Source organism: Dreissena polymorpha, chromosome 2 (genome assembly GCF_020536995.1).
Source record: "Dreissena polymorpha isolate Duluth1 chromosome 2, UMN_Dpol_1.0, whole genome shotgun sequence".
In the NCBI taxonomy this organism is placed as follows: Eukaryota; Metazoa; Mollusca; class Bivalvia; order Myida; family Dreissenidae; genus Dreissena; species Dreissena polymorpha.
This window is the reverse complement of record NC_068356.1, coordinates 63,544,323-63,553,794: the sequence shown is the minus strand read 5'-3', so window position 1 is coordinate 63,553,794 and position 9,472 is coordinate 63,544,323. Positions and strand designations below refer to the sequence as shown.

Here is a 9,472-nt window from a genome sequence, read left to right as displayed (position 1 = left end):
AATGCTTTTTGTAAAAAAATACCTTATAAAATAGGAGTGCATAGCAACTAGACTGGAATATATCTACAATAAAATGAACTACCAACAAAACAAAACTCACGAACAACAACTTAACATAGAGAGTTGTGTCTATTTCATTAAATATGTTAAAATTTATCGTTGTGTCTCTCGTTTAACAAACTACTATTTAGTAGGAAAATAGCTTTAAAAAATCGCACCCTGGACATCAAAGAGTTGTTTCACACTCGACATTTGCTCAGTTTCGAAATGCATGTTCACGTTTACTATCGCTTAAAAAATACATTGTTTATCTTAAACATACTAGTTAATACCGATAGCATTACCCTTATTTCATAGTACATGTGTTTCCATTTACTTTTAACAATAATTCCTTGAGACATAGATACATCTCACTGTTGCCCTAATGTAACCTTTAGCTTGATAAATGCAATATTAAGAACGTCTTAAGTAATATTTGATTTAAGCGTTGTGAGTCCCGCCGTGGTCCGAAATAAATATTTAATTTCTCTGTTTCATACAGGAAATGTTTCAGACGCACACATGTCGTTGGGTGTATCGTATACCATGCCATGGGTTTCATCGGAGACTTAGTTGAAATCTGAAGCTATTACGTGCGTACAATGTGGAACAGGGCTTTTGACAAAATTTTCTTATGAGGCGAGATGCATTGTGTACACACCGGTCTTACTTACTTGTGTACTAACGTGAAAGGAGCACTTCTTTTACGAGTGAAAAGTGAAAGCGAAAGTAGGTCAGGTAATCTTGCTTCAGATAATCGCTATCAGTCTAAACAGAGATTCAAAATCACATTTAAACATGATTAAATAACATTTCTTTAAACAACATTCCGTTTCAAACACACAATTAAACGCGATTTTTCTTTCATTCTCAACATTTTCTTTCCTACGCAGGACTACTTTGGCGAAAGAATAATTCCCCAAACCAGGGGAATGTGATGCGTCTTAGTATAGAGATGACACTAACGTAGTGACGTAACCATCTATGTATAGCATATGCGAGATGCACTTTCTTAAAAGTAACATGACACACTTTATTCAAATTTTCGGAAGATTTTCGTCTTTAGAGTGAAATCAGGTTTGAAGACGGTCACATAAAGGGACGGCGAGAGTTTGCCGTTTTATAATTTGACACTATGGGTATAGGATTCTTGTAACATAAACTCCGATGCTATCTGTACGTAGGCCTCATCTCCCATCACTTCTTTCATACTTACCGCATGTGAAATAAGATCATTTTCATGTTAATATGTTTGAAAAAACAATTTGTGAATTTTATGATACAAGAGATATGCGTTAGTATGCCCATACAGCTTTCCATAGCAATACGCGTTGTATGTTTATTGGATACGCTTGGATGATTGTGTGCAATTTTAATCACAAACTTCGTTAACAAGGTTCGGTGTGTGTAGTTGAGTCACCAAGATCTGTTTTCAATTGAAACTGTATATTATTTTAAAACAAAACTCAAAATAATATCACAATAAGGATCCGTAGTGATCGCGTATGAAGGAATGTTAATTACCAATGTATTGCGTTCTTAAAAAAAATGCACAGTTTACTGATCTAGCATTAATTATAGCATTTATTAGTAACTGCGAATTTACAAACATAAGTGTCGTTAAGAATAGTGTTACCTTGTTAACATCAACCGTCTGAAATGAACATCGATAAGCATAGCAAGATTTGTTAAAGTATGGCCATGTCGGTTAGTTTCTATTTAATAAACACACAACGTTTAAATTCTCGTCTGTGTATTATACACCTAGTGTAAGAATGGCTTCTTTTGTTTCAATCAATGTTTATTGAACCGTTACGGCATATGGTTGAATAAAAATATTGTTTGTGTACCTTATTTTTTTCTACTTTATACGTTATTATTATTGAGTTTCATTCCGTACTATACATGTCATCATTCCTGTTGTGCGGATAGTGTATCGTATTTCGCACAGTGTGGATTATGGATTATTAAACGTCGTATCTACCATCTAAAATGTCTTTCATACGGAATGGAATGTTTATCATACGTTAATACATTTCTTTTGTATCACAATTGTCTAGCTCATGCAATATATCGTTATCTCGTTCGCTTGCTTTTCTAATCGGCTGAAAGTTTCCCCTGGCCACAAATGCTACAGCTGACAATAATTGTATAGATAAATAGATATAACTATATTCGACTCGCCTCAAAATTCCACTAACTTAAAAATGGCATCAAATGGCGCAAGACAACATTCACATTTTAAATACGCGTATGTTTTAAAAGTATCTTTTCGCTTAAAGATGTCGAAACATTACCATGCTTCATAGAAACAGAATGAAGGAGGACCAGACAAGAGAAAGGCCAGTACCTTCTGTCTCTCAAAGAGAGGCGTAATAAGTGAATGTTTGCACGCCTTTAAACTACATAGACCATGGCAACAAATAAGAGAAATAAATCGTATCGTACAATTATTGTTTCAAACTTTAACATAAAACCTTGCAACGATGCAAGGGATGCAACTGTTACAACTTTGTTGAACGAATCAATCTTATTACCTATTTTAGGATGTAAATATCCGCGCACAGATGTGGCTGGTTTCGAGCTAAGCCACTGTTTACCACAACAGGTGAATGAACGGTACACACTACTACCCTCAAAAATATAATCCACTGCTACCCTCAAAAATATAATCCTCCCAGATCCATAATAATTTATAATGCACATTTTTTTCGTGTTTTATGATAATCTTGTTATATTCGAAATAATTAAATTTTTATGTAATTTTTTAAACAAAACATAAAATAAAATTTTAAACAATCATAAATGACAACAATACAATTTGAATCGATCAGTATCACGTATGTTCAATGACGACGTGGATACGATAGAGCTTTGCTCGATACATTTTATACCTCCGAAAGGAGGTTGATCATACGACCAACGCTACGTGCAAGCACTAGTTACAACTTGCCTTCTTGAATCAAAAGGCGGCGCCCAGGGCGGGGGAGGGTGTTGCTGTGGAATTTATTTCATGATATGTTCCTTTATATTTCCACACTATAATTATGTGGTTAAGTCTGTTGGTGGCTCCAACGTTCATACACATGCGCGAGTATTTTTGAGAAGTATAATTATTACGTTTCTTGTTTTCAAAATATAGTTAAACTGTTGATTTGTAATGTTATGCAAACAATGCTTCAAATAACGCTTCTTATTGCACTACTCGAAAGTGTGATGCCTTTCAGACACAGGAGAAAAAGTCCCCGCCAACTGTTTTGAAGGGTGCAAACTTAAGGCCAATATGTTGAGGGGACTAGTGGTAAACGGCCTCGTAATTGTCCGGCTTGTAGGTCAGGTATGAATATTGTTTCGGTCTTTCATTTTTAAAAATTCGAAAGATGTTCGACGGTTCGTTACTTATCGGCCAATAAACAGCTTTTTTTCTCCTAAGAAGTTCAGGCATGCCTGTTTATTCTTTCCATGGAAAGTTTCATGTTTTTCTGTTGTTTTGTTCCTTTTGTATAGCATGAGCACGCTGTGAGTAGGGACGTCATTGCAATAAGTGCACAAGGAAGATACGACTGAATGATGTTCCTCAGCCTGTTAAATTAGTTATATCGGTTATATGGAATTCAACAAGCCTGGGAAATTTCGCTCGGGTTAAAATGTTCTTGATATTCAAACCAGTCCTGTCTTTGGCTGTAAGAACTTCTTGTCTGAAGCTGCCTTCGAATGTAAGGTTCATCCTAGGTCTATAGAAATCATTCATCTTGGTCATCGGGTTTCGCTTTTCAAGTTTTCAATCCAGAAAACTTATAGTTTAAAATAGTTAATAGCGTCCAGTGTCTTTGGCTTTTTTTCTCTTCATATATTTTCACATCTCAACAAAACATGTCAACAATGAAAACAAAATACGCAAGTATGAGTCAAAATTGTTCCGAAATAAATATATCTAGCTATTAACGATTAGAATGTTAAATTTTGTTAATAAGACTTAAGTTTATTTTACTACTTTGACAAGCCTTTAGACCCTTGAAATGAGTCAATACAAATACGTATAATTAATTATTATTATTATTCATACAATTATAAAAGAACAAACTTGGCTCCAACTTTATCAGAAGTGCGAAAGTTAGTGTCGACAATTTTGTATCGGTCAGTGAAACCCCTGACTGTTTGTTTGTGTCTTTCTTACCGTTTCTATATTTAATATTTTACAGAACGTATGTTTACAGTACATAATCCGTATTTATCAAAACACTTTCGATTTGGATTCGAACATCTAAAATATTGCACAAAAATAATCTACTGTTTTTATTACCTTTTTTAATAGTAATATATTTAGAGTGTCAACAAGGTAATTGTTAACGCCGCACGACGCATGACGCAAAACGGACAAACAAAAGGCGATGATAAAAACAAACCGCGAGCACCTTTTTCTCGGGTGAACTAAACAAGCGAAACGGTGGCGTCCGCATGTTTACCATATGGCGCTGGCATAATTATGATATGTTAATTGCTCAATATTCATATTTAGAACCTTTACATCGACCAAACACTTACCTATTGAATGTATTGATTTCAGTTAAAACTGTCATCCCAACACAATTAATACCGACAAAGACAACAATAGTCTTAAGAAAGTCGTTAACAAAACTCTTTTACAATTGATTCGTTTAAAGGTAAGCTGACAAAGATGTTTACAACTCATCCGTAGGAATATGAGTGCGATATGGAAAAACGAGCTTTTTATATGTATTTAAAGGGGCTTTTTCACAGATTTTGGCATGTATTGAAGTTTGTCATTAAATGCTGTATATTGGTAAGTTCAAACATTGGACCTAAACATCCCCAGTAAAAAAAAACGAATACAATTAAAAAAGGAAAAAAAGTAGCCCTCAACTGGGCTCGAACCACTGACCCTTGGCATCTTTGCTACGATGGCATGTATGTTTTACCTTATATAAGCAATCCTCGTAGTTTCACAAAATATAACGACAAGAACAGAACTTTCCAAATTATTCTATCGTTTCGCGTTGCAACGCTTTAGAATATTCAGGTTTTCAAATCGTCGAAAGATGCATATAATGGATATTTTAGAGCATGTTTAATGTTCAGTATTAGTATTTCCTCACAAATATCATAAATAAAACGATAATTTGCGAATATGAAACATTTTTTTATTTTGTTAATTTACCAAAACTTGAACGGGCCACTTTAAAGCTCCGTCCAAGATAAGTCTGCTTATTCCGGACAGGCTAATCTGCGACGATACTTTTGGCTTAGATCTGAGCTTGGTAAAACAGAGACTTTATTTGAACAAACACTTCCATAAAAGCGTCACAGAACGCGTTTTTTTTTTATTAAAAGCAGAGCGTAAGTCCGTTTTGTTTTATAGTCTACGGATCTAAATGAAAAAGAGATAACAAATCGGTAAATACTGCCATCGAATTGAATTCGAATTTTGAATAATGAATGACTGAATGAAATACAACGCTAGCCTAATATTCTCTATTTGTTTAGTCATGAAGCTGTGGTTTTGTTAAAATATCGACATTTTCGTTTGATGTAAAACCAATAATAAGCGTCTTAGAAGAATAAATGGAACTAAAATTCGCTTGTTACCCGACTCAATCAATAACACTAAATACCAACGCTTCGCGGGGCATGATATATCACGGCGCCTAACCAAAACGGACAACACAAATGTGTTACCGGCTAATACGCGATACGGCATAGGCTAATCTGGCATGACACTTTGCGCACATGCATTAAGCCCAGTTTTCTCAGAACGCGACTCAAATATATTCTGATATCATCCGTAGCCGTTTCGCGTATAAGCCGGTTACATACAAATGTTTCCAGTATTATCCGTTTTGGCTAGGCGCCGTAAATATATCCATTGTCGATAGATTGATTTTGAGGCACATCATGTTTAAGTAACCGTAGTTGTTGGGTTATACAGGACACATTCTCTAAAACAGGTCAGTGTTTTACCCAATTATTGTTATATTAACAATCGTGTTATTGCTATAAAACGTGAAACAACGCGCTATTCCTTTTATTGTGATAAATTTAACTAGACAGTTTTTTACAGTAAAAAACAGTCGTTTATAATTTATTTTTTTGATATAACAATATAATGTCGAATTTGGGAATTAACATATTTTCGTGCGATTGCGACGTCAATACTCCACTTATTTTTTTTTAACTATTATAATACCATTTACCATTACTTATACGTGTTTAATTATTAACATGAACAAGCATGCCCTATATTGAGTGCAACAAAACAATACTGAAAATGAAAGTCCATTTTTTGAGAATTATCTGACATTTGTTCGTATTTAAATCTAAAGAATGGAGTATAGTTACACACCAGAACAGGCCTCGGTAAAGGAATGTTATAATCGTGCGTTTTCTATTTTCATTATATTCCAACCAGTCAAACTGCTGAAATTAAGTTGTCTGAACTTCTCAAGACTTTATTGTTTCGTTTGCTGTGATTTCTTTGCTGTTTTATTTCACTTTCTCGTTTATGGTTTGTTTAATGTTGAACTCCGAAATAGGCAAGCATTATGGTATATTGCGACATCATGCAAACGAACGCAGATTAGGCAGCTGTCTATGGGTCCTGCGAGTTTTAGGGTCACGATGAGACCGTGGCGAAAGAATTTCTACTTACTTACTAAGACTAAGCTAATGAATGGACAATTACTTTATACCAAGGACATGTTCTGATTAAAGGTCACGTCTTGTTACCAAAACACAATCATTCACAGTTTTCAAAACCGTATTGTTTTGTTGTTAGTGATATCGTTTTCAAGGTGCTCATTACGTGTTCATTAGGTACGGTATGAAACGGAAAGAAAGGTAAATCTCTATTGTAGATCGTAATTTAATTTTCATATTCTTTCCTTATGGATAAATAGTTAAATACGTTAATATACATTCTACACTGATTGTTGTCATAAATTATTTATTGTATAATAATATGTCGTATAGGCATTGCGTTATTATAATGACATTTTAAACCTATACAAGACAATTGGCATATTTTATGTATTGCCAGCCCTGGCACTGGCAGGCTAATTTAAACGAAGGACATTGACTGGGCACTGGCCTTTCAGTAGGCACTTGGCCGACTAGGGGCCTGGGGCATAGGCCCAAACAGTTTCACGGCATATGGGCCTCCAACGGTGTTAAATCCGGTACTGCTTGTGTATTTTGACTACCTTCTATTTGTTTTCTGTAATACAATTAAGGGATCGCAATGTTTTTATTTAAAAAAAGCTCATGTAACAAACTATTGTTGCAATAAAAAGATGCGCAATGAGCGGTCAAAAATTGGACTTTTGTTACTTCGCCGACTTAACCGTAATTTATTCTTACAACACAAATGTGACTTGATAACAAAACATGTATACTCAAAAATTTCCTTATCAAATACCAATCTAAAAGCAGAAACTTCAACAAACAATAAACGCAACATCTTGCGCATAAAGACGCCCATCACCATATATTTTCAAGCGCTTTCCAAGCCGACTTCGTTTCGGTTCGATCCCCGCTGATCAGCGCTCTTTAGATCTCATCGATAGACGCCAAGTACTGGTTCTAGTCCCGGGAAATGGACACGTTAGCATTTCAAATAAGTTGTAGTATTTTCAATGCAACCAGCTTAAATACAGAGGTTTAAACAAAAATAATACATAAAGATCAGCCATGCGATTTGTTAGAAACGCGACACGAATCAAAGTTCAATAATTTACTGCCATCTTTAAAACAGGCTATTCTCCAGTTGAAGGTTTACCGCCGAATGTCAAGGTCGCATTCTGTAGCCACATATAGTTTAGCAAAACAATCAACAATCATCATCTCATACAAAACAATCTTTTTCGAAGAGATAATAAAGTCATGACATTTTCAGAAACATGTGTATTCGAGTAAATGGCGTTGGATAATTAAGAGAGTACATGCGTACACCATAACACTCCTAAACTATTTACATAATTAATTGTAACCACAACTAACACAGTGACATATCACCAGTGTGCTATTATTATCATCCCTAACCCGTTAAAGTTGTCGTCTGCTACAATTAATAAATACAAATGTGTATACGCTGGATACTGCAGTATTTGCCGAGAGTATTGGAAACGAAGCGGAGTATAATCTACTGAATCAGTAAAGGCGGAGCTTGTGCAGTGAGCAAAGCTAACCAATACTGTATAAACATTATTTGGGCGTGATTGTAATTTTCAGCGTACGTCACTTGGTGCTATTTTCAAAAATGTTCGGAAGTCTCTTCGGAGCGGGTAATTTATATTGCGTATAAAAGCCAATCATGGACCTAATATACAGTCGCATGCCACTTAATCCACGCCCTTATAATATGTCGTTTATTCTCTGTTATTTTCATTTATTGTAAAGGTAAGTTTGAATGGTTTGACAATGATACAAATCTCTGTGTACATTTTTATTTCGTTCTATTCATACTATACAATAATCAATCTTTGTTAATGTCTAATTTCTTTGATGCAAGGTGGACGTGTTGTTGTTATAGAAAGCGATGTTTAAAAGCAAATAATATTGTTATGTTTTTTTTTTAAATAACATAATTATTTAGTTTGTAAGGAGCAATCCCAGTAACCATTCATTTCGTAATAACAGTACAGAAAAAATGAACGTAATTGTGATAGCGGTCATGCAATGATAGACATTATAATGGTAAATTATCTAAATATTGACAGACTTGGTAGCGCTCATCCTAGAATTTTAGTTTAACCATTGCTTTTATGATCACACGAAACTTCCAAAATTGAATCGTACAATTTCCGATAGAATAAACAACGTGTCATTGACCATCCAGTTCACTGGGCATTGCTTGTAATTAAAACAATTTGGGATGCAAATATGTATCTTACCATCAAATTCAAGCAGATCGTGATTGCTAGTAAATGATCCAAAAATAACACCATCGTCCTAAATGTAATAATGCGCACGGCGTTCTATTCGAGTAAACTACTTTTTCTGAATATATGTGAATACATCGAATACATTCAAAACATTGTGGGATCATCAAGGTTAAACCACATAAGGATAATTTAACAAACGTTAACATAAACATAATTATCCTGCCTCTGTTGCAAATATTGACCTAATAAAGCAGGGTCGAACAAATTTTCCTTTTTCCGGTCAACAGGAAGTAATGTATTCCTACGCACGCTGTGACAAATATTTGACTGTAACCTTTCCAATACACTACACAAGGGTGTAGTATTTTACCAATATCGGCTGCTATCGTAATTGTAGACCAAGAGAAAAATATCACTTCTCGATTCGTTTTTTATTTCTTCTCATATTTTCAATAGGAAAGTATTAAAAGGAACAGTTTAAAGTGGAACTATTTTTTTACGTGACAATCGGTAATTATTCGGTCGTCTGGAATGTT

The 9,472-nt window shown here is 34.6% G+C and overlaps 1 protein-coding gene across 1 annotated transcript in view; it reads left to right on the top strand.

Moving 5' to 3' along the window:
• Window positions 1-9,472, top strand: part of LOC127867317 (transient receptor potential cation channel subfamily M member-like 2) — a 418,942-nt gene that overhangs the window by 129,175 nt on the left and 280,295 nt on the right. The window lies entirely within an intron of this gene.